The following is a 26,981-nucleotide window of genomic DNA, read 5'->3' on the forward strand; positions in this document are numbered from 1 at the left end:
TGCAACCACTGTGGAAGGCAGTTTGGCGGTTCCTCAAAAAGCTGAATATAGAATTGCCATACGACCCAGCAATACCATTGCTAGGTATCTACTCAAAGGACTTAAGGGCAAAGACACAAACGGACATTTGCACACCAATGTTTATAGCAGCATTATTTACAATTGCAAAGAGATGGAAACAGCCAAAATCTCCATCAACAGAAGAGTGGCTAAACAAACTGTGGTATATACATACGATGGAATATTATGCAGCTTTAAGACAAGATAAACTTATGAACCATGTAATAACATGGATGGACCTAGAGAATATTATGCTGAGTGAATCCAGCCAAAAACTAAAGGACAAATACTGTATGGTTCCACTGATGTGAATGGACATTCGAGAATAAACTTGAAATATGTCATTGGTAACAGAGTTCAGCAGGAGTTAGAAACAGGGTAAGACAATGGGTAATTGAAGCTGAAGGGATACAGACTGTGCAACAGGACTAGATACAAAAACTCAAAAATGGACAGCACAATAATACCTAATTGTAAAGTAATCATGTTAAAACACTGAATGAAGCTGCATCTGAGCTATAGGTTTTTGTTTTGTTTTGTTTTGTTTTGATTTTACTATTATTACTTTTATTTTTTTCTCTATATTAACATTCTATATCTTTTTCGGTTATGTTGCTAGTTCTTTTAAACCAATGCAAATGTACTAAGAAATGATGATCATGCATCTATGTGATGATGTTAAGAATTAATGATTGCATGTGTAGAATGGTATGATCTCTAAATGTTGGGTTAATTTCTTTTTTTCCGTTAATTAAAAAAAAAAAAAAGAGAGAAGGGATAATTGGAGATGAAGGGATACAGACTGTACAACGGGACTGGATATAAAAACTCAGAAATGGACAGCACAGTACTACCCAATTGTAATGCAATTATGTTAAAACACTGAATGAAGCTGCATGTGAGGTATAGGTTTTTTGTTTTTGTTTTTTTTGTTTTTTTTTCTTTCTATTATTGTTTTAATTCTTATTCTGTTGTCTTTTTATTTCTTTTTCTAAATCGATGCAAATGTACTAAGAAATGATGAATATGCAACTATGTGATGTTATTAAGAATTACTGATTGTACATGTAGATTGGAATGATTTCTAATTGTTTTGTTAATTCTTTTTTTAATTAATAAAAAAAAAAAAAAAGAAAGTCAAAGTGTTTTAGGCCCTACTTTTACATTTCTTTGGGCTATCTGCTGAAATAAAATGCCACCATGACTATGGAGGGAATAAATATCCAAATCCAAATACTGGCAGAAATTAGGAATTTTTTTTAGCCAGTAACTTATAAAAATTTCAAACTGATTAAATACCTAGATCATATGCACAGTAAAAGTACTCAAACTACAAATAAAATTCAAGAGTTCCTATTTCTGGTCTATATCACCTAAATAAATGTATCAAGAGCCCAGGCAACCAAAGAAACAACCCTATACTGTGACAGGGCAATGTTGGGTGACGGAAAAATAGTATCAACAATGAACTCAGTTCATGCTGAGAAGGATGAACATGGTATAGATTTAAATGTTTCCTCCCTTTCAACACATGAAACCACTAGCTGCTAGGCACCGTGTAAGACACACGAATCTACTGTGATTTGAGGAAACAGATACACCACGGCAAGAGAAACACCATGTGTGTGCAGGACAGTGCAAGGTACTTGAGGGATTACTTCCTGGAGTTTGGGTTTGCTCTCAGGAATGAGAGAAGAATAGGGGGTGGTCATGGTAAACAAATGCTAAAGGTTGTACACCAGGCAAAAGGAACAACATGACAGAACACCAGAAGAAGTGAAAAAGTTCAGTGTTCATGGAAACTAAGCAACTAACTGAAATGACCAAATTTTGTTTAAATGTAGCTACTAAGGTTACTTGACCCATTATGTCTAACATCACTGGCAAAAAAGTTGATCAATGAAACACTGTAGAGTCTTTCGGGTAAGGATATTAAATTGTATGAAATTTTGGTGCAAGTTAACATAAAGAATCAAAATGACTCTATAATAAGGTTAAGACTTTGCCTAAGATTTATTTACATAAAACAGAGTTCTGGAAAAAAAAACACAGCAATTATGGTTTTGCTGAAGTCAAAGAAGTGCTGTTTATGCTCTCTGTATGTGCCTCAGATGCTGCTGCATGCACATTTCGCTCTAAACCACATTACACATCCAATGACACAAGAAACCCAAATTAGAAGAGACAGCGCTTGACTCAACATCTTAACAGGCCACCCCAGCAGATGATTCTAAGATACTCTTCTAGTCCTTCGATTTCCACTGGTAAAGATGCAGTACTAGGTGACAACAGGTCCCTAGAATCTGTCTTTGCACAGGATGGAGGAGGGAAGGTGCAGTGCAATGGGGAAGGGGAAGACACCCCCCCTTCCATGAATGGCTTGTAGCCCAAAGGGGTGATACGACTCCTGGCATTTCAAACATATACCACTATTATTCGGTGTTATTAGCACTATGCAATACATGTGCTATTGATCATTTAAAATATGGTAACTGTAACTAGGAAATGAATTTTATTTTAAATAGCCATATATGGCTAGTGGTTACAGTACTATCTGCCACCTAACAAGGACTATAAAAAAGTCAAAAGAACAAATACTCAGCTTTAAATATATATTTAATCTATGTTCAGCTGTCACAGACAACATGATACTTAAGGAGATATGACTAAACATAATGTGGTCTCCTGACTGGGATCCTGGATCAGAAAAAGAACACGGTAAAACTAAGGAAATCTGAATAAAGTATGGATTTATTTAATAATAATACTGTATCAATGTTGGTTCATTAATTATAAAAAATGTACTATACTAATGTAAGGTTTTCACAATACTGGAAAACTTTGGGGAACTCAGTACTATCGTCACAATTTTCCACTAAATTTACAAATGTTCTAAAATAATTAATTACTTCAAAGATACAGTAGCAGATTTACTTCTATCCTAAGGAGGGGACCCTGGTTGAAAGAAAACTAGCAGAAATATCTTGTTCTACCCACCCTGTACTGAAAAACAGAACATTGACTCTTGGGGCTCCAATACTTATACCTGATAAACAATACTAACTGAGTAATGATTTCAGGTCTTTGAAGAGGAATCTTGAAATTCTTTATTAACTTGAACAAATTTTCTGTCAAAGGCATCATGAAATGGCATTCATTTATTCCACTTCTTTGGATATCGAACTTTTTATAACTTTAGAAACATCTCTGACTAGCAGATTCCTAGTATACAACCATCTATGCTATACACAAACTTGTAGACTATAATTCACATTCTGGTGATGGAGAAAATAAAAAGGCTAATCATTTGCATCTGTGAAGTTACTAAACACTGAACTTTAGTTCAGGCCGTTTTCAATACATGGAAAGTTTAGTTAAAAATCACCCCATTTAACCGAAAAAGAGATCAGCCCTCAATTAGAGTTTAAAACAAAGCCAATCTGACTGGGTCTGAGGTAAATTAGAATGCAGGGTAAAAGATGATAGTGTATGTACTCTAGAACTTCAGCTACGGTATGAGATCAGAGGAGGGGAAGTTTATTATGTCTAGAACCTACAATTTTCTATAACATATCATCTAAATCAGCCTCTCTGGATAGTTCATTTAAACCCAAATTCTTGGGAGTCCAGAATGGGAACAAGGCCTTGCAATTCTCTATAGCTTAACATAATACCAGGATACATCTCAGACTATGGTGAGATGCTGATAATTAAAAGGTATTGGTAGACATTATTTACAATTGCCAAGAGATGGAAATAGCCAAAATATCCATCAACAGATGAGTGGCTAAACAAACCATGGTACATACATATGATGGAATATTATGCAGCTGTACGACAGAATAAAGTTATGAAGTATGTAACAATATGGACAGACCTTAAGGACATTACACTGAATGAGATTAGCCAGAAACAAAAGGACAAATACTGTATGGTCTCACTGATATGAATTAACATTAGTGAATGAACTTGGAGAATTTCAGTTAAGAACAGAGACCATCAGGAAATAGAAATAGGGTAGATATCGGGTAATTGGAGCTGAAGGGATACCAACTATGCAACAGGACTGATGGGAAAATCTCAGAAATGGATAGCACAACACTACCTAAATGTAATACAATAATGTCAGTACACTGAATGAAGCCGAACGTGAGAATGATAGAGGGAAGAGGCCTGGGGGCACAAACGAAATCAGAAGGAAAGATAGACAGTAAAGACTGAGATGGTATAATCTAGGAAGGCCTAGAGTGAGATGATGATAGTGACTAAATGTACAAATTTAAAAACGTTTTTGCAAGAGGAAGAAGAAAGGAATGCCAATACTACAGGGTGTCGAAAACAGATGGTAATTCATATTTTACAACTTTAACTTATGTGTGAGACTAAAGCAAAAAATGTTTATTTGGTACAAAATTTATATTTTGATACTGCATTTCCTAATACAATTATGTAGACAGCTTAACTGAATACCATAAGTAGATGGAACCTTGAGTAGGGCATGAGATTTTGTGGGTTTGTCCAGAGTGATGCCCCAATAAATCCCAGAGTGATTTGAACAGTGAATAAAAAAGTATTTGCAAAGTCCTCTTGGGGGAATGGTCAGAAAGGGGGGAAAATTTAACTTCCCCATGTGGAGAATTCCTGATATTCTCACAAGCAGTGGGGACAACCAAAGCAATAGGCTGAGCCCTCAATTGTGGGGCTGTTCATATGAAACTTATCCCTGCAAAGGATAGGCTAAGCCTACTTAAAATCACCTAAGAGTCACTCCAAGAGAACCTCTTTTGTTGCTCAGATGTGGCCTCTCTCTTCAGTCAACACAGCAAGCAAACTCACCACCCTTCCCCTGTCTACGTGGGGCATGACTCCCAGGGGTGTGGACCTTCCTGGCTACGTGGGACAGAAATCCTAGAATGAGCTGAGGCTCAGCATCAAGGGATTGAGAAAACCCCCACAATGAGCTGAGACTCAGCATCAGGGGATTGAGAAAACCTTCTCGACCAAAAGGGGGAAGAGTGAAATGAGACAAAATAAGTGTCAATGGCTGAGAGATTCCAAACAGAGTCGAGAGGTTATCCTGGAGGTTATTCTTAGGCATTAAATAGATAGCACCTTGTTAGTCAAGATGTAGTGGTGAGGCTGGAGGGAACTGCCTGAAAATGTGAAGCTGTGTTTCAGTAGCCAAGTTTCTTGAAAAGATGATTGTATAACGATATAGCTTTCACAAAGTGACTGTGTGACTGTGAAAACCTTGTGTCTGATGCTCCTTTTATCTACCTTACGGACAGATGTGTAAAACATATGGAATAAAGATGAATAATAAGGGGAACAAATGTTAAATAAATTTAGAGTAAAATGCTAGTGACCTGTGGTGGGGAAGGTTTGGAGGTATGGTATACATGAATTTTTTTCTGTTTTCTTTTTATTTCTTTTTCTGAATAGATGTAAATGTTCCAAGAAACGATCATGATGATGATGAATGTGCAATTATGTGATGATACTGTGAATTACTGACTATATATGTAGAACGGAATGATCAAAAGTTACAAATGTTTGTGTTTGCTTGGTGTTTTTTTGGTATTTAAAAAAATAAGAAAAATAATAGATTTAGATTGAAATGTTAGTGGTCAATGAAGGGGGGGTAAGAGTTATGGTATGTATGGATTTTTTTGTTGTCTTTTTATTTCTTTTTCTGAATTGATGCAGATGTTCTAAGAAATGATCATGATGATGAATATGTAACTATGTGATGATACTGTGAATTACTGATTATATATGTAGAAGGGAATGATTATAAGTTAAGATGTTTGTGTTTATTGTTATATATTTTTTAATTAAAAATTAATTTTAAAAAAAGGTATAATAGAGAGAGGCTGGACAGAAGTGCCTGAAAATGTGGATCTGTGTTCCAGTAGCCATGTTTCTTGAAGATGACTGTATTAGATACAGCTTTCACAATGTGACTGTGTGACTGTGAAAACCTTGTGTCTGATGCTCCTTTTATCTACCTTATGGACAGATGAGTAGAACATGGGAATTATAAATAAATAATAGGAGAAACAACAACAAAAAGGTATCGGTAGAGTTCCCTGAGGATCTGAAAAGGAAAAAAAAATCTCTCTCAATCCATATATATATATATTAAACTCTCCCATCTGGGAAACTGCAGATTCCCTCTCAACCATCGGGGACTCCCAAGAAAATGGGCCAGGCTATGGATTTTAAGACGTGTCCTTATAAAATTTATTTTGGTAGCTGAGAAGCTGAGACTACCCATAACAAGGTATCAGAGTTGCTTCCAGGAAGCCTCTCTGTTGCTCAGATGCGGCCTCTCTAAGTCCAACTTAGCAAGGATAATTGTTGCCCTTCCCGCTATGTAGTACAAACCAAAATCTCCCTGACAACGTGGAACATAACTCCTGGGGAAGTCTGGCCCTGGCACCTTGGGATGACAAGCTTTCCTGACCAAAAGAAGGAAAAGAATTGTAATAAAATAAGGCATCAGTGGCCAAGAAAAATCAAATGGAGTCAAGAGGCTATTCTGCAGGCTGCTCTTATGCAAGCTTCAGTTAGATAGTGCGAATTGCTGTGGTATGTTAAACCCCAGTCAACATCACTCCTGTTGATCCTTAAGAACACCAAGGGCTCGAACTGAGACTCTATGGATTAGGTTTGCCTTCCTGGAACATAAATTCCTTGAGTGTTCCTAGGCCAGATAAATCCTGAAACTCAGAGGGACCAATCTCTCCAGGATTATCAATTAATTATATCCCCCCATCCTTTAGTGTGGACACCCCTTCTCAACATGAAAAAAGTCAGAACAGGCATTGGCCAATGATATTGGGAGAAGGATTAAAGGAGGAGGAGGCAGTGTAACAGAGAAAATGGGATTTAACAAACAAGTATGGCTGTTGAATCACTATAATAATATTCCTTCTAGTCTCCAGAAGGAATAAGTTGAGATGATGGAATGATAACCCATGACAAACTCTCTAGGCTCTTTTTTTTTTTTAATTAATTAACGGAAAAAAGAAATTAACCCAACATTTAGAAATCATACCATTCTACATATGCAATCAGTAATTCTTAACATCATCACATAGATGCATGATCATTGTTTCTTAGTACATTTGCATCGGTTTAGAAGAACTAGCAACACAACAGAAAAAGATATAGAATGTTAATATAGAGAAAAGAAATAAAAGTAATAATAATAGTAAAAAAAAAAAAAAAACAAACCTATAGCTCAGATGCAGCTTCATTCAGTGTTTTAACATGATTACTTTACAATTAGGTATTATTGTGCTGTCCATTTTTGAGTTTTTGTATCTAGTCCTGTTGCACAGTCTAGGATCTTTTATGTAGCTACTTGTTGAAGTGTGCTTTGAAAAGTATTGCTTTTTTGTTTTGTATACATGTTATATTATACAATAAAAAATACTTAAAAAAAAAAAATCACCCCACTTAAAAACGCTATATTTTCTACATACAAACATGTAAGAGAAAACCATTCCCATAAAGTATTTCCTTAAGGGGGTGGGGGACAAGGACATGAAGTTTGAGTTTGAAGGCACTTCCCTAAAATTTTTTTTTACAAAATGTTAAAGAAGTTTCATAATTCCATTGAACCTTCATTATCAATACAGAACATGTCTGCTTTTAAAGCTGTGTCAACTACACTGACAGGCAATTTAACTTCCAAATGTTGTAGGGCAACCCCAGCACCTCTTCAGGGCTGACAATATTAGAACCAAAGTCCTCAGCAAGTCAGTTTTATCTGGATGGACAAAGCCACCACAAGTGCCAAAAACTTTTCAATGTCTTATTAAGTTTTTTCATTCAGAACTAACACATATACCTCTAGCATAGCTCTTAAAGCAGTACATTATTAAATATTATCTATATCTTAAATCCTAGTTTCAGTATCACTCTGTGTACTAAGCATAGCATCCTTCAGGTAAGAGATACTTAAAAATTCACACCAAGGTACAGTATAAGTAGTATTAAGAAGTCATCAAAATGCTACCACTATCAAAGATAGTATGGTAGCCCATAACAAACTGTGGAATCTGTCCTCTATTTGTTGAAGAGTGCTTTGAAAACTATTGCTTTGTATATTATACAATACTAAAGTTAAAAAAAAAATGCTACCACTAGCATGACATACATACATAAAAATGGGAAAAAATTTACCAACTAGACCTAGTAGACATCCATAGAATAAACAACAGTAGAATAAACATTCTTCCCAAGCACAAAGTGGAACATTCTCCATGACAGACCATACACTAGGCCATAAAACAAACCTTAAAAAATTAAAAAAGACTGAAATCATAGAAATTATGTTCTGCAACCACACAGAATTAAAACAGATATCAATGGAAGAAATTTTGGAAAATTCACAAATATGTGGAAATTAAACAACACTCCTAAAAAAAGCAATGGGCCAAAGAAGAAATCACAAGGCAAATGAGAAAATACTTTGAAGTGAATGAAAACAAAACCACAAACATACCAAAATTACACACCAAAATTTACAAACCCAGCTAAAGCAGAGTTTAGAGGGAAATTTATAGCTGTAAACACCTACACTAAAAGGAAAAATATACTGTAATTCATTTCACATTGAGGCTGCTATTCTGTTATATACAATCAAATCTCAAAGAAGGTAACACAGAATAATTTTTCACCAGTTTCCTAAGACTATTCAGACGAGCGCATGCCCTTTATATGAGTCCTTTATTATCTACTAGGGAAGGGACCAAGTGAGGGAAAGAACATGCAGAAATCATTCATTTTACCATACAAGACCAACAAACTAATAGAAAATTCACTGGTCTTTAAAGGCTGTTCTGGTGAATGTAAGTCTAATAGGAGTTCAGAGAAGGCAGATAAGGGACTTCTGAATAAAAAATGCTTTCCAAGTTTATGAAAACTCAAAGTATTGGATCTTCTATAACACTAACCTAAATTTAGGAGATCAGGTAAGTAATTCATCTCAAGGAAAGATCTGTCAGATGTAGCAGTGTTCACTTTCAGTACTAAGGAGGCCTGTGGTCACAAAGTGACTTGGAACTCTAATGAGGACTATATCAACAAGACTTTCCAAAAAATTAACTCTCAAATTTCAGGTTCAAGATTCACTCTGACTCAGATTTAACATGTAACTCTAAAAAAGTCTTATTAATCACTACAATCTTCTCTAATAGCCTAAAATACAAATCCAATGAGCTAGTCTGTTCTCTAAAGACATAGGCATACTTAAAACAGAAACCCTTCTCTTCAAAGATGAAAAGTGCCTTACTTCCATTATTAAAATACTGAATTGGAGTCATTGTTTTTCTTCTGTATCCAGAAAGTATAATAAAAGTAACTATGACTATATGGAGTAAAAATTTTTTTTTTCTGGAAAGGTACAAAAAAATTGAACAGCAATTTTCTTTGGGAAAAGGGAATGAAGATTACCATATTTATTTCCTAAAAAGGAGCACAGCATTGTTACTGAATTTCAAAGGAGTTATCTGGGTAAAAGGAGGCAGTATGGCCTAACTTTCTTTCATACTTTTCTAATAAATGATCCTAACACCTATTTAAAAAGAATAAAATGAAGGCACAATCGGAAGCCAAAGATAACTTAAAACCCATCAATAATTTCAAATCTTTATTTTGTCTCAATTTTACTTTTCAACTCTAAACATCTTATGGAAAGTGACGTAAAATGTAAGCTCAACTACAGCTAAAAATAGACAAAGGCAAAGGAAAAAGAGAGATGGAAACCTCTAGAAAACTGCAATTTGGCTGCATTACTAATTTTAATCCAATCTGGAGACTGACAAGTCAAAATTAAATAAATACATAAGAAAGCACATAACTACTTTCATATCAGATGCAGGGAAAAGATAAGGTAGGTATAATTAGAAATCTGGGCAGCAACATCAGTTTTAGGGCCAATCTACTTATTCATAAGGAAAAAGGCTTCTTGTGATCTAGTTTATCATCATAGTATGCATAAAGTCTATATAACAGTTCTAGACAATCTGGAGGATGCCTGCACTTCCAGCACCAAGAAAAGTCTTAAATGAAACAAGTGTGTGACATGATTTTTTTTTCCTTGTAAAAGAGCTAAATTGGCACAGAAATATTTATTGACTTGTAAACTGAGATCTGGAAACCTATTTTACTGTCTTTTGTTTTTAGAAGGATATATCTTTATTGCTTTTCTGATTAAAAAATGAATATATGCTTGTAAAAACATTCCATTATAGAAATGTATGCTGTAAAGAGTGAAAGTTCTCCATGTTACCAACATTCAAGGAAAACCAACTGTTAGCAGAATGACAGTTTTCTTTTTTCTGTAGCAGTACATGTGAGAATATTTCAATGTCACTAGCTTTATCTCAAAAAGTCTTAGCAGACTTAGCAGAGCTAAGACTTTAATTAGAGAGACGAATGAAGCTGATCTGGTTTGGACTACGGTAATCAGAATACAGGGCAAAGGATGATACTAACTGTATTTTAAAACTTCAACTTCTGTGTGAGACCAAACAAAGAAATGTTTATTTAGTACAAAATTTATATTTTCTGTAGCACACTATTTAATTTAAATTGTATGGTCAGTTTATTCAAACAACATAATTACAAAGAATCTTGAATAGGGAATGAGAGCTTGTTATTTTGCACAGGTTAATGCAATACCTGTTACATTCCAGAGTAATATGGCAAAAAATAAACAAGTATTTGCATAGTCTCCTTGGGGAAATGGGGGAAAATGTGGAAATATTAAACTTCTCCAACTGGGGAATTCTTGATATTCTTGCAAGCATTACGGACTACCAATTTAACAAGTCAAGCCCTCAATCTTGGGACTTGCCCTTATGAAACTTATTCTGCAAAGGAGAAGCTAACTACTTACAATTATGCCTAAGAGTCACTCCCAGAGAACCTCTTTCATTGCTCAAAGTACTCTCTCTAAGCTAACTCTGCAAATAAACTCACTACCCCTCCCCCACGTGGGACATGACTTCCCGGGGTGTAAATCTCCCTGGCAATGTGGGACATGACTCCCACATTGACCCCTGGCCCTGGTTTCATGGGACTGAGAAAGTCTTGACCAAAAGGGGGAAAAGAAAAGAAGCACAATAAAGTTTTAGTGCCTAAGAAATTTCAGAGTTGAGAGGTCATTTTGAAGGTCATGCATTATTTAGATATTCCTTTTTAGAGTCTAGTGTATTAGACTAGCTAGAAGGAAATACCTGAAACCACTGAACTGTAATCCAGTAGTCTTGATTCTTAATGATGACTGTATAACGATATGGGTTTTACGGTGGGACCAGGTGACTAAGAAAAACCCTGTAACTAACACTCCCTTTACCCAGTGTATGGACAGATGAATAAGAAAACACAGACAAAATAAATAAATAAATAAATGAGGGAGGATAAGGAGTATGGAATGTTTTGGGTGTTCTTTTTTATTTTTTGGAGTAATGAGTAATGAAAATGTTCCAAAATTGTGGTGATGAATGCACAAGTATATAATGGTACTGTGAGCCACTGATAGTATACTTTGGATGATTAAATGGTATGTACACATATCTCAATAAAATCGCATTTAAAAAATAGTTTCAGCAGAACCTTCTTATTTTTAAAGCTAAACATTCACAGCATAAACAAAACAAAATCTTGTCTTCTCATCTTTTCTAAATATGATTTAGGATGGATAATCTCTCTCTTGAACAGATTTATTTAGTTCAAAATAAAACTATATCTATGAATATACACCAAACATTTTAGCTATCAAAATTACTTACTAATGTATTCTGACACACTATAAAAGTTAGTCATCTGAAAGAACAGTAGGTAATTAAACATGCCTCAGGAAAAAGGGATACAGGCTTTAAGTGTCTTAGCTATTGAATAAAGATGCTTAATCATTTTACAAATCTGGTTACCACAGTCCTGTAAAACCCTGTCAAACTGAAATAATGCTCTATGTTAAAACAGATTAGAGAATGCAGCAAACATTAGCTGTGCTATTATCATGTATTCTGGCCAGGGATAATGGGACAGTTACATTTAACTTTGTGTCCAGTATTTAACCATTTGTTCAACTCTTTGGGACAATAGGGCAATATATATATCAAAAGCATCCCTCAAGATTATGAAATAAATCATTAATAGAAACAAGCAAAACATCCAGCAAAAGAGAAATAGTTAAACCAATTATAGAATGTTAACTTGATATATTTATGCAACCATTAAAAATAATTAGTAAGGGGGTGCAAGGGTAGTTCAATGGCAGAATTCTCACCTGCCATGAAGGAGAACCAGGTTCGATTCCTGGCCCATACCCATCTCCCCACGCCCACCTCCCCCCAAAAAATTAACAAATATGCTGCAATAATGGGATAGTCACATGTAAAAAGAACAAAATGTGACCCCCACCATGCAAAAAATAATAATAATCAGTAAGACTAATATGGAAAAATGTTAATGTATATTGTATTTTATTAAGCTCACTACCATTACAGTATTAAAGAATGTGCACATAATGATAAAGCCTAGAAGAGATCTGAAATAATAAAAAATACTAGAGTTTATGATTTATGCAGGATTTTGAGTTTTCTTTTTTCTATTAAAATGTGTTTAAAGTAATTTAAAATGTTAAAATGATATGAAAGTATTGCCAATAAAACGATACATTTTTCCCCAACTCTCCTTTTCAAACCTTATATATTTATTTACTTGCAAAAAAATAAAAAATTTCTGATAAAACAATATGAAGAAGACATTTATCAATACTCCATATGCAAATGCATACTCCTTTCTTGTTCTCTGGGTACCATCATGTTTCAAGGTCTAAAATCCATTTCCTTTCACTTTATAAGTAAACTGATTCTAGACACCAAGCAAAATGTTACAAAAGGCTTTTATCATTTTGCCAAATCTAAATTTTAAAAATTTACTGTTGAAATAAAAAATAAATTAATCAAAAATAAACGCCAGTGTTAAGATGAAAAAGTTTTCAGTATTTTATTGCCAATAATCAATAACTGTTCTGATAAATATGTCAGTGCAAAAAACACAAGAACAGCTGCTAGATATGGGCCCAAAGCAGGCTCGAAGCTTTCCTATAAGGTAAAGAAGAAAACATATTAAAACATTATTTATAGCAGCTGTGCCGGTTTGAAGCTATTATGTACCCCAGAAAAGTCATGTCCTTTAATTCTCATTCAATATTGCTGGGTGGGATCTTTTTGCTTGTTTCCATGGAGACGTGACCCACCCAACTGTGGGTGGTAGGAGATGTGTCTCCAACCTATTCAAGGTGGGTTGCTTACTGGAGCCCTTTAAGATGGAACCATTTTGGAAAAAGCTACAGAACTAACACAGCCTGCACAGCCAGAGATCTTTGGTGATGAAGAAGGAAAATGTACCCCTGGAATCCTTATGAAACAAGAAGCCAGGAGAGAAAGCTAACAGACATCACCATGTGCCTTCCCAGCTGGTAGAGAAACCCTGACTATCATCAGCCTTTCTGAGCCAAGGTATCTTTCTTTGAATGCTTCAGTTTAGACATTTTATATAGTTATGCCTTAATTTTGGACATTTGCACAGCCTTAGAAATGTAAACTTGCAACTTAATAAATTCCCTTTTTAAGTCATTCCATTTCCAGTATATTGCATTCTGGCAACTTCTACTAACTAAAACATCCTTTAGACTTAAAAAACTTGTTTGGAGGGATGCTAGGGTAGTTCAGTGGTAGAATTCTCATCTGCCATGCAGGAGACCCAGATTCAATTCCCGGCCCATGTACTTCCACCCCTCCCCCACCACCCCCAATTTTTTTTTTCAACAAATGGTGCTGCAATAATAGGACAGTCACCAGAAAAAGAATGACATGTGACCCCCACCATAACACATATCAAAAAAAAAAACTTATCTGAAGAAAATATGCCTATTCTTGGTTTGATCAGACAGAATGTTCTCTCATGAGTTCTCACAGAAGACATTATAGATAACAAAGAGTCTTCAATATCCTTGCAATAAATATAAGGAATTTTTCCTAGGGCTGTTTCTTCTAACATATTTTAAAACCAACAACATAACCCTAAAGCTCCACCCAGCCAGAAAAATTTACAAAGAGAGTCCCCACCACGTGATACAGGGCAGGTACCCATCTCTCTAATTTCAGGTTTAATCCTGAGAGAAACTAAAGACTTCTAAGATTGGAGAAACTACTGTCTTCCAAACAATCCTTCATCAATACTGTGCTTTAGGCTGAGCTGTGACAGGCTATGAACAGTTCTGAGTTTGAGGTAATGTCAGGACAATCATCTGGCCAATTTTATGTGTAGTTTAGTGACATAAGTCAGCTGAATGGGGACTGGAATGACATCCTCTCATCAAGACTGTACATCTGATCTTTCCCAGAAATTTCGGGTATTTATGTGACACCTGAGAGTTAGATTTAGAGCTCTGAAACTATGAAAGCCAAAAGTACCCCATACAGGATCTGTTTTAAAAAGTGATCAGGAAAAAATCTTTCAACCTGCGGGGTCTTACACCCAGGGAAATCTGATTAAATGCCCAGACGCTGGCAGAAGATAACGGATCGCGCTCAGAAAATTGAAAATACGGCCCAGTCAAAGGAACAAACCAATAGTTCAAATGAGATACAGGAGCTGAAAGGACTAATGCTGAATATACGAACAGAAATGGAAAACCTCTTCAAAAACCAAATCAATAAATTGAGGGAGGACATGAAGAAGACATGGGCTGAACAAAAAGAAGAAATAGAAAAACTGAAAAAACAAATCACAGAACTTATGGGAGTGAAGGACAAAGTAGAAAAGCTGGAAAAAACAATGCATACCTACAATGGTAGATTTAAAGACAGAAGCTAGAATTAGTGAATTGGAGGATGGAATATCTGAATTCCAAAAAGAAACAGAAACTATCCAGAAAAGAATGGAAAAATTTGAACAGGGTATCAGGGAACTCAAGGACAATATGAAGCGCACAAATATACGTGTTGTGGGTGTCCCAGAAGGAGAGGAGAAGTGGAAAGGAGGAGAAAAACTAATGGAAGAAATTATCACTGAAAATTTCCCAACTCTTATGAAAGACCTAAAATTACAGATCCAAGAAGTGCAGCGCACCCCAAAGAGAATAGACCCAAATAGGCGTTCTCCAAGACACTTACTAGTTAGAAAGTCAGAGGTCAAAGAGAAAGAGAGTATCTTGAAAGCAGCAAGAGAAAAACAATCCATCACATACAAGGGAAACCCAATAAGACTATGTGTAGATTTCTCAGCAGAAACCATGGAAGCTAGAAGACAGTGGGATGATACATTAAATTACTAAAAGAGAAAAACTGCCAACCAAGACTCCTATATCCAGCAAAATTATCCTTCAAAAATGAGGGAGAAATTAAAACATTCTCAGACAAAAAGTCACTGAGAGAATTTGTGACCAAGAGACCAGCTCTGTAAGAAATACTAAAGGGAGCACTAGAGTCAGATACGAAAAGACAGAAGAGAGAGGTATGGAGAAGAGTGTAGAAAGAAGGAAAGTCAGATATGATATATATAATACAAAAGGCAAAATGTAGAGGAAAGTATTATCCAAACAGTTATAACACTAAATGTTAATGGACTGAATTCCCCAATCAAAAGGCATAGACTGGCAGAATGGATTAAAAAACAGGATTCTTCTATATGCTGTCTACAGGAAACACATCTTAGACCCAAAGATAAACATAAGTTGAAAGTGAAAGGTTGGGAAAAGATATTTCATGCAAATAACAACCAGAAAAGAGCAGGAGTGGCTATACTAATATCCAACAAATTAGACTTCAAATGTAAAACAGTTAAAAGAGACAAAGAAGGACACTATATACTAATAAAAGGAACAATTAAACAAGAAGACATAACAATCATAAATATTTACACACCGAACCAGAATGCCCCAAAATACGTGAGGAATACACTGCAAACACTGAAAAGGGAAATAGACACAGATACCATAATAGTTGGAGACTTCAATTCACCACTCTCAACAATGGACAGAACATCTAGACAGAGGATCAATAAAGAAATAGAGAATCTGAATATTACTATAAATGAGCTAGACTTAACAGACATTTATAGGACATTACATCCCACTACAGCAGGATACACCTTTTTCTCAAGTGCTCATGGATCATTCTCAAAGATAGACCATATGCTGGGTCACAAAGCAAGTCTTAACAAATTTAAAAAGATTGAAATCATACACAACACTTTCTTGGATCATAAAGGAATGAAGTTGGAAATCAATAATAGGCGGAGTGCCAGAAAATTCACAAATACGTGGAGGCTCAACAACACACTCTTAAACAACGAGTGGGTCAAAGAAGAAATTGCAAGAGAAATTAGTAAATACCTCGAGGCGAATGAAAATGAAAACACAACATATCAAAACTTATGGGACGCAGCAAAGGCAGTGCTAAGAGGGAAATTTATTGCCCTAAATGCCTATATCAGAAAAGAAGAAAAGGCAAAAATGCAGGAATTAACTGTCCACTTGGAAGAACTGGAGAAAGAACAGCAAACTAATCCCAAAGCAAGCAAAAGGAAAGAAATAACAAAGATTAGAGCGGAAATAAATGAAATTGAAAACATGAAAACAATAGAGAAAATCAATAAGACCAGAAGTTGGTTCTATGAGAAAATCAATAAGATTGATGGGCCCTTAGCAAGACTGACAAAAAGAAGAAGAGAGAGGATGCAAATAAATAAGATCAGAAATGGAAGAGGAGACATAACCACTGACCTCACAGAAATAAAGGAGGTAATAACAGGATACTATGAACAACTTTACGCTAAGAAATACAACAATTTAGATGAAATGGACGGGTTCCTGGAAAGACATGAACAACCAACTTTGACTCAAGAAGAAATAGATGACCTCAACAAACCAATCACAAGTAAAGAAACTGAATCAGTCATTCAAAGCTTCCTAAAAAGAAAAGTCCAGGACCAGACAGCTTCACAAGTGAATTTTATCAAACATTCCAGAAAGAATTAGTACCAACTCTTCTCAAACTCTTCAAAAAAATCGAAGTAGAGGGAAAGCTACCTAATTCATTCTATGAAGCCAACATCACCCTCATACCAAAACCAGGCAAAGATATTACAAAAAAAGAAAACTCCAGGCCAATCTCTCTAATGAATATAGATGCAAAAATCCTCAATAAAATTCTAGCAAATCGAATCCAACAACACATTAAAAGAATTATACATCATGACCAAGTAGGATTCATCCCACGTATGCAAGGATGGTTCAACATAAGAAAATCAATTAATGTAATACACCATATCAACAAATCAAAGCAGAAAAATCACATGATCATCTCAATTGATGCAGAGAAGGCATTTGACAAGATTCAACATCCTTTCCTGTTGAAAACACTTCAAAAGATAGGAATACAAGGGAACTTCCTTAAAATGATAGAGGGAATATATGAAAAACCCACAGCTAATATCATCCTCAATGGGGAAAAATTGAAAACTTTCCCCCTAAGATCAGGAACAAGACAAGATGTCCACTATCACCACTATTATTCAACATCGTGTTGGAGGTTCTAGCCAGAGCAATTAGACAAGAAAAAGAAATACAAGGCATCAAAATTGGAAAGGAAGAAGTAAAACTATCACTGTTTGCAGACGATACGATACTACACGTCGAAAACCCGGAAAAATCCACAACAAAACTACTAGAGCTAATAAACGAGTACAGCAAAGTAGCAGGTTACAAGATCAACATTCAAAAATCTGTAGCATTTCTATACACTAGTAATGAACAAGCTGAGGGGGAAATCAAGAAACGAATCCCATTTACAATTGCAACTAAAAGAATAAAATACCTAGGAATAAATTTAACTAAAGAGACAAAAAACCTATATAAAGAAAACTACAAAAAACTGTTAAAAGAAATCACAGAAGACCTAAATAGATGGAAGGGCATACCGTGTTCATGGATTGGAAGACTAAATATAGTTAAGATGTCAATCCTACCTAAACTGATCTACAGATTCAATGCAATACCAATCAAAATCCCAACAACTTATTTTTCAGAAATAGAAAAACCAATAAGCAAATTTATCTGGAAAGGCAGGGTGCCCCAAATTGCTAAAAGTATCTTGAGGAAAAAAAAACGAAGCTGGAGGTCTCGCGCTGCCGGACTTTAAGGCATATTATGAAGCCACAGTGGTCAAAACAGCATGGTATTGGCATAAAGATAGATATATCGACCAATGGAATCGAATAGAGTGCTCAGATATAGACCCTCTCATCTATGGACATTTGATCTTTGATAAGGCAGTCAAGCCAACTCACCTGGGACAGAACAGTCTCTTCAATAAATGGTGCCTAGAGAACTGGATATCCATATGCAAAAGAATGAAAGAAGACCCGTATCTCACACCCTATACAAAAGTTAACTCAAAATGGATCAAAGATCTAAACATTAGGTCTAAGACCATAAAACAGTTAGAGGAAAATGTAGGGAGATATCTTATGAAACTTACAATTGGAGGCGGTTTTATGGACCTTAAACCTAAAGCAAGAGCACTGAAGAAGGAAAGAAATAAATGGGAGCTCCTCAAAATTAAACACTTTTGTGCATCAAAGAACTTCATCAAGAAAGTAGAAAGACAGCCTACACAATGGGAGACAATATTTCGAAATGACATATCAGATAAAGGTCTAGTATCCAGAATTTATAAAGAGACTGTCCAACTCAACAACAAAAAGACAGCCAACCCAATTACAAAATGGGAAAAAGACTTGAACAGACACCTCTCAGAAGAGGAAATACAAATGGCCAAAAGGCACATGAAGAGATGCTCAATGTCCCTGGCCATTAGAGAAATGCAAATCAAAACCACAATGAGATATCATCTCACACCCACCAGAATGGCCATTATCAACAAAACAGAAAACGACAAGTGCTGGAGAGGATGCGGAGAAAGAGGCACACTTATCCACTGTTGGTGGGAATGTCAAATGGTGCAACCACTGTGGAAGGCAGTTTGGCGGTTCCTCAAAAAGCTGAATATAGAACTGCCATACGACCCAGCAATACCATTGCTGGGTATCTACTCAAAGGACTTAAGAGCAAAGACACAAACGGACATTTGCACACCAATGTTTATAGCAGCGTTATTTACAATTGCAAAGAGATGGAAGCAGCCAAAATGTCCATCAACAGACGAGTGGCTAAACAAACTGTGGTATATACATACGATGGAATATTATGCAGCTTTAAGACAGAATAAACTTATGAAGCATGTAATAACATGGATGGACCTAGAGAACATTATGCTGAGTGAGTCTAGCCAAAAACTAAAGGACAAATACTGTATGGTCCCACTGATGTGAACGGACATTCGAGAATAAACTTGGAATATGTCATTGGCAACAGAGACCAACAGGAGTTAGAAACAGGGTAAGATTATGGGTAATTGGAGCTGAAGGGATACAGACTGTGCAACAGGACTAGATACAAAAACTCAAAAATGGACAGCACAATAATACCTAATTGTAAAGTAATCATGTTAAAACACTGAATGAAGCTGCATCTGAGCCATAGGTTTTTTTTTTGTCTGTTTGTTTGTGTCTTTTTTTTACTATTATTATTATTTTTATTTTTTTCTCTATATTAACATTCTATATCTATTTCTGTTGTTTTGCTAGTTCTTTTCCTAAATCGATGCAAATGTACTAAGAAATGATGATCATGCATCTATGTGATGATGTTAAGAATTACTGACTGCATATGTAGAATGGAATGATTTCTAAATGTTGTGTTAATTTCTTTTTTTTCTTTAATTAATAAAAAAAAAGGAAAAAAAAGTGATCAGACATCGAGTAGAGACATGAATGAAGCTGATCTGGATAGGACCAAGGTATATCATAAGACGGGGTAAAAGATGATATCATCCATGTTTTAAAACTTCAACTTCTGTGTGAGACTAAAGGAAGAGATGTTTACTTGATGCAAAACATATTCCGGGTAGTGCATTTCCTAATTTAACTTGTATAGTCAGTTTAGTTAACACCATAAGTGCATGGAATGTTGAATGAGGCATGAGATTTTGCTGGTTTGTCCAGGTATATACTCGATGTTTGATCACTTTTTCAGATGCTGCAGAAATCGGAAGACAGAGATTTGCTTGTGCATGGAGAGGCCATACAGGGTAGTGGTTAAAATCATAGAATTTGTACTCAAACAGGCCTGGATATGAATCCTGACTCTATTTCTTAACTTAGAAGGGTGAACTTGGGCAAGTTATTTTACCCAAGTCACAGACTGCAAGTCAGTAAGACGGAGATAACGACTGCCCTTATAGGAGGATTAAAAGAAATTGTAAATAAAACACTTAGCTTAGTACAAAGACAGAAGAAGTACTCAATATGTTAGTTATATTATCATATTAAAAAAGAATTCGTTTACACATTTCATTCTGTGTAGACAGAGATTTATACCAACATTTAAAACTTCCACAATATTCCGTATTATAGGTACTATAATCTGTTTATGTAGCCCCCTCTGATGTGCTACTTAGTTGTGTTTTTTTTTTGCTAATATGGTAATTCCATTAATTCCAAGATGCCAATCGTTACATTATTTTAAAATCACTGAAATCAGGATGCATCTTACAATTTATGGTCTTTAAAAATTTAATCGACAGTAGTTTTTTCCAAGTGGCACATATTTGGTTCATCTTAAACAGCATATCTGATTCGTTGAAATAAACATCCTTATGTTTACTTTTTTTTTAAATGAGAATTTTCTTAGAATACATTTTTTAAAATGAAGTGGCTGGGTCATTTTATGTTCTGATGCACATCACCAGGCTATCCTTTGGAAAGGCTGTATCAGTACAAACTTGCACTGACAGGGAACAGGGGTACCCATTTCAACAGAGAGTAGGGTCAATTGTCATCATGATCTTTTCTAATCAGATAGGCAAAATGACTTCTTTTTAATAACTTCTTAAATTGAGAAATATAACATATGCAGAAAAGCGACAAATTTCAAAGTACAGTTTAATAAGAAGTTATAAAGCAAGTTTCAAAGTACAGTATAGGTTACAGTTGCACAATATCAGCTATTTCCTTCTAGCTGTTCAAAAAGCTAGAAACTAACCAAGAAATACCAATGTAATGATTCAGTAGCCAAACTCATTTGTTAAATCCTATCTTCTCTGTTACAACTCCTCTCTCTCATTTGATCCTTCTTCCAATCTTCAGGAATATTTGAGCAATGACCATTCTAACTTCATGTTGAAAAGGGGTGCCATCATTACAGGGTAGGGAGACGCAACTAGTTGATGTTCTTGGAGAGACTGGTACCTCTGGATTTCAGGGTTTATCTGGCACTGGAACAATTTAGAGGTTTTTACATTTCTGAAAGATAAACTCAGTGAGTGAAACTTTCATAGAGCCTCAGATAGAGCCCTGGGTCTCTCTCAGAGTTTTCAGGAATACTGTTGGTTGGGGCTGGTATACTAGCAGTCTGCGACATCTAGCTGAAGCCAGAACAGCTTCTTGACTCTATTTGAAATCTCATGTTTTTTAATGTGCACTTCTTTCATTACCAAAGTCACCGTGCTTCAGGCAGGGCGCCCAATAGGTCACCCAACTATAATCAATGCCAAGGGGTATCTGTCCCTCACCTGGTGTTTTATTTTTGTAAGTTGCTGGAATGCAATATACCAGAACTGGAACAACTTTTAAAAAGGGGAATTTAATAAGTTACAAGTTTACAGTTCTAAGCCTATATAAAAAAAAAATCATCCAGGGAAAGATAACTTAATTCAAGGAAGGCCAATGGGTGTGGAACAGCACTGTTAGCTGGGAAGTCACGTGGCTGGCATCTGCTGGTTCCTTGCTCCTGGGCTCCATTGCTTTCAGCTTCTATTCCTGTAGGGGTTCCTCACTTTGCTTCTCCAGGGCTGGCTTTCATTTCTTGGCTTTCCTTGGCTCTCTCCAGGTTCTAGCTTGCTTAACATCTCATGGTAATGTCTGCTGGGCTCTAAGCATCTCCAAACATTCGTGTCTCTGTTCTCCAAATGTCAGCATCTATGTCAGCACTGCTTTGAAGTTTCTGTCAGCTTTCTCTGTTAGCTATGTCATTTCTGAGGTTTCTCAAAAATGTTTCCCCTTTTAAAAACTCTAGTAAACTAATCAAGAGGGCTGGAATGGATGGAGTCACATCTCTAATCAAACGATCACACCTACAATTGTGCCAGTCACATCTAGTGGAGATAACCTATTCAGAGTTCTCAACCTACAGTTATTGAATCAGGATTAAAAGAAATAGGTGCCCCCACAAGATTGGGTCAGGACTGAAACATGGCTTTTCTGGAGTACATTACAGATTCAAACTGAGACACCTGGTAAGTAAGCAAAGCAGGACAACTAATAAACACTTCTGATTTACTCATTTGTAATGTTGCAAGGGGCATCACAGATTATAGAGGGAGCCCCACAGCCAGACCTAAGATCAACTCTGGCTCTGCCACTTACATTAGACATGTGAACCTGAGCAAGTTAACCTCTCTGAATCTGTTTCTGCACCCATAAAATATGGCTAATATTACAAACCTTTCCATGCTGGCAAGGTCAGAAATAAGGTATAAGTTAGTAGCATACAGCAAATGCTTCATAAACGACAGCTATTCATTGATAACTTCAAATCATAATGATTTACACAGATGAAACTGGAAAGACTCCAGAGGAACATGGGGGGATTGGAATTTCCTTCCTCATGTCTTTCCTCAAACAAGGATGACCAGTCTTCAGCCAGACAACCCCCCCGCCCCCACCAAAATAGTCCTGGAAAGGAACTGAAACCTATTTGGAAATAGTCCATTCAGCTGGCAGGGGTGGGGATGATGTGGGAAATAAATATAATGAAAGGCAAATAAATTATTTGCTGTAAGAGAAAAACAACAAATTGTCCTCATTCTTAAAGATTAAATACAATATTCTGGGTTTAATAATCAACATTAGTAAGAATTCTTCAATACGCAAAAAAATGCTTCTACAAAGTGTACTAAGACTTCAAAAACAAAACACTCTGACCTATTATTTTTTTGGTTTGGTAATTCAAATACCTAAAATTAGACACCTTGGCTGACATTCAACCATTATGAAAACTATAACCAACCAAATCCTACTTCAGAATCCTGGCTCTCAGGATCATAATCAATGGGTATTCTTTTCTCAGGTATGCAGGAAACGTATTCAAATGTCCCTAGCTGACAGGCAGAAACCCTATTCTTTCTCCTTTCAGCATCTCTCAAATCAACCCCTCCTTTGTTCCTAGTATTCAACACCTATACAGACAAAATAATCAATTCTCACAACCGGATTATTTTACCCTTCCTAGCTCTAACTCTAGGCTTCCCTCCTTTCAATCTAGTACCCGCACATCATTTCATCATTAGCTTAAAAACCTTCAGAGGCTTCATAAGGACCAAATTAAAATTCTTACTGGATTTTTCTTTTTGGACTCCAATTCTTATTTTCTATCATGGCCCAGTCTATAACTTTATTCTGGCATTCCTATCTCACACACAACAAGAGCAACGTCCCCTCCTTTTGGAATGCCCTCCCTTCTCTTCATCTAGTTCTATTCTATTATTCATTTCACAAGGTCCAGTTCAAGTCACACCTCTCCAACATGGTTTTCAGCTCCTGCCAAGCTCTTCCCTTCCAGAATTATTCTAGCAATTACAGTGTGTAACAGAACTTAAACATTCCATTAAATACTACTTAGTATTTTTATTGTTTACTGAGTGTAACAGAACTTTAACATTCCATTAAATACAAAGTACTATTAACAGTTGTGCCATCTTGGAGAAATCATTTAATTTCTACGGTATGGACCATCATTTCCTCATCTATAAAGTAATAATAGTGCAGATGAAGAGATTTTTAAAGGTTTTTCCTGTTTCAAAAATATTCTAATCATTACTGCTTAGTAAGTTTCATTTGATTTTATAGTTTCTTAAGGAAGAAGACATTTCTATTTCTTTCCCAATTCAAGAAGCAACTAATCCCAGGATGAGGCTCAAGGAGATGCTGAGTGAGTATGACTGATATGAAACATCAATCAGAGTGAGCAACCCTGAGATAAAAGAACGCTTCAAAGATCCAAATGTGAGGTCAAGTCCTACTTCTAAGTACTTTAGTAGTTTAGGAAACTGGTTAGTGCTAGACAGAGTAGGAGCCATCTAGATGAGCCTTCCTAGATCCAAAGGTCTGCCATGATAGAAAACCAGAAGCTGGCTCTAGGATGAAACGATCAGAGGTCTAAGAGCTCAAAAACGGTCTCAATTCCTGTGCAGCACTGTTTGAAGTACATGTACATAAGCCCCTAAGTGGCAGGTGCAACTCCTGGGTAAGCTCAGGTTTTATGTGCTTTAGGATGGATTATTCAGGAGTCTTGTTCAGAGGAGAACCCCTGGAACTATTGAAGCTTGTCCTATATCAGTGGCGAAATTTAGGTTCATTTTAGCCAGGCAAGAACTGAAACCTGCAACAGAAGAGCAATTCCTCCCATTTTATTTATGCCCATGTGCTCTCTCCCTCCCACCCATCCTAATCAAGAGAAAACCAAGAGAAGGTAACATTCTATTCAACTTTAGGCTTCCAGTAAAATGCTTTCCTTTTTCTCTTCCCTGAGGGCAGGACAGGTTAATGTGTAGCTACAAAGTACAGAAGTGGTCTGCTGGAGGATAGATGTCAACATTAAGAGTTAATCAGGATATGGTATATACGAATTTTTTTGTTTTGTTTTATTTCTTTTTCTGAATTGATGCAGATGTTCTAAGAAATGATGGTGATGATGAATATACAAAAAAAGTAATCGAACTTAAAGATGGTGAAAGGATATAACCCTTCTGAATACCTCTACCTGTGATCTAAGCCCCTCTCGATTTCACTATCTTCAAATAAAAGCCTTTCAAAATCCATGTTGGGGGGGGAACCCATATGCACACGTCCCCTTTATCAGGAGAGGTCAAATATACACCTATTGTAATCAAGTTAAACCAGTCAATGCTACTTCAATCACCTCTGAACATCCTAAAGAGTTATCAAATCAAAGCCACTCAAAAGCAGCCAGTGACTTCTTGAAGAATTAGCTCTTTTTTAATAAAAGCTTTTCAGATAAAGCATTGTACCTCCTCTTCACTCAGCTGTTTCACAGTTATGAGACAAAGGGCCACTACTGTATTGTCATTCTTTTTTTTTTGGAGTGAAGCCACAAGATTACTAACCAACAGCTAATGGCCACCGGTGATAAAGCAATAATGGCCTTATGACTTCACTCCCAGTTATCTACCAAATTAGAAAAAACCGAATACATGTATTTTTCTCTCTCCCTAAGGAAAATTTAAAACCAAATGTGAGTGCTGTGATTGATTCACTTTCTCACCCACCATAAATAGTTCTGAAAAATCTATGCTATATGGGGGAAACGTTAAACAATATCATCTTCCCTAATTACAGGACGGAAGAGAAGGGTTTTATACATGCTCAAGAGTTAGCCAATCTTATAATTTGGAAAATTTATAGAATGCTCATGGTCTAGGTTGGTAATCAGGGAAAGTTCTAATTTAAAAATTCTTAAGATGGAACCATAAACCCCTGGTTTTATTTTAATTTGTTGTTCTAGTGATAACTATAACACGATATACTTAGAAAAAAAGATGACCTTCCAGCCTTTCAGGTTCAAGTTTCTAGGGTAAACTCAATAGAGAAATCAATGTTTAAAAAAAACTGGTCCCAAAAGGGCTTTTGTACAGGCTACAATACTGGGGACTTGTGAAGCCAATCTTATGATGACATCATGAACAGATTATCTGCTGAAATCAGTAATCGCCTATGAAATCATCAAATTATCCCCCATGTGCATCAATCACACAGGGTAATTTAGTAGTCTAAGTTACATTCGCTTTGATTTCTAGCTCTGTTAAGGAAAGAGAAACAGAAAACCTATGTCATTCTAAAACCCAAAGCTGGTTCTGTCTGCTTTCTGACAATTTAGGACTGACTTTGAGAATCATCTCAAAAAGCTTAGGGTCATATAAATAATTCTGAAAAGAATACGAACACCCAAACACACACAAACACACAGAGTTTTCTTCTCGTTAAAGGGCTCCTCAATATCACGTTCTATGAAGATCGACCTAAATTTCTAACATTAAGAAACTACTGTGCAAGCAGGCTCAGAGTAGAACTCTACAGCTTGGCCAACAAGAACAAACTGGTCTCCACGTAACTTAAAAAAAATAATAAGTCTTTTTATGTAGGATCATATTTCTTCATTTCCACATTCTTCCTCTTTCTAAAATTCTAAAAATTTCATTTAGGGATAGTAAGCAAATAGGTGGCAGATTCCCAATGATCGTCAAACTAAAGCCTAGAGGGGAAAAGGTCAAAACGAGTCACAGTAAACACTCAAAATGTTAAACTTGAGGTTTTCCTCATTTAAAACTGACTCAGTGTTCAATAACACCCACCCTTGTAAAAATAAATTACATGTCCAAGAAGGGCAAACTGCTCCAGTCAATTGGGTAAACAACATAATTAACATGTGCCAGGTGGAGAGCAAATCCTAGGGTAAATAGTGGGGCTCAAAATGAGCTACAAATGCTAAAAGCAGCTTATTTTTAAACTGTCAGCAGGTTTCTTTTCTGCAATTAGAGTTTAATATGGCCTAATTGCTTCTCAAGTCTCTTTTAAGAAAATCAAAATTTGATTTGTACAACATTATAGTGAACCTAATTATTTATTTAGAAGATTCTTTTTTTTTCCCCAAAGAAAATACACTGAGGTTCGATAACGAATTTTGGCATATACTT

At 35.9% G+C, this 26,981-nt stretch overlaps 1 protein-coding gene across 5 annotated transcripts in view; it reads right to left on the reverse strand.

The window, feature by feature from the left end:
- Nucleotides 1–26,981, reverse strand: part of GRB2 (growth factor receptor bound protein 2) — a 96,452-nt gene that overhangs the window by 63,225 nt on the left and 6,246 nt on the right. The gene's annotated exons all lie outside the window — the stretch shown is intronic.

The sequence above is a fragment of the Tamandua tetradactyla genome, chromosome 6 (assembly GCF_023851605.1).
Source record: "Tamandua tetradactyla isolate mTamTet1 chromosome 6, mTamTet1.pri, whole genome shotgun sequence".
Lineage (NCBI taxonomy): Eukaryota > Metazoa > Chordata > Mammalia > Pilosa > Myrmecophagidae > Tamandua > Tamandua tetradactyla.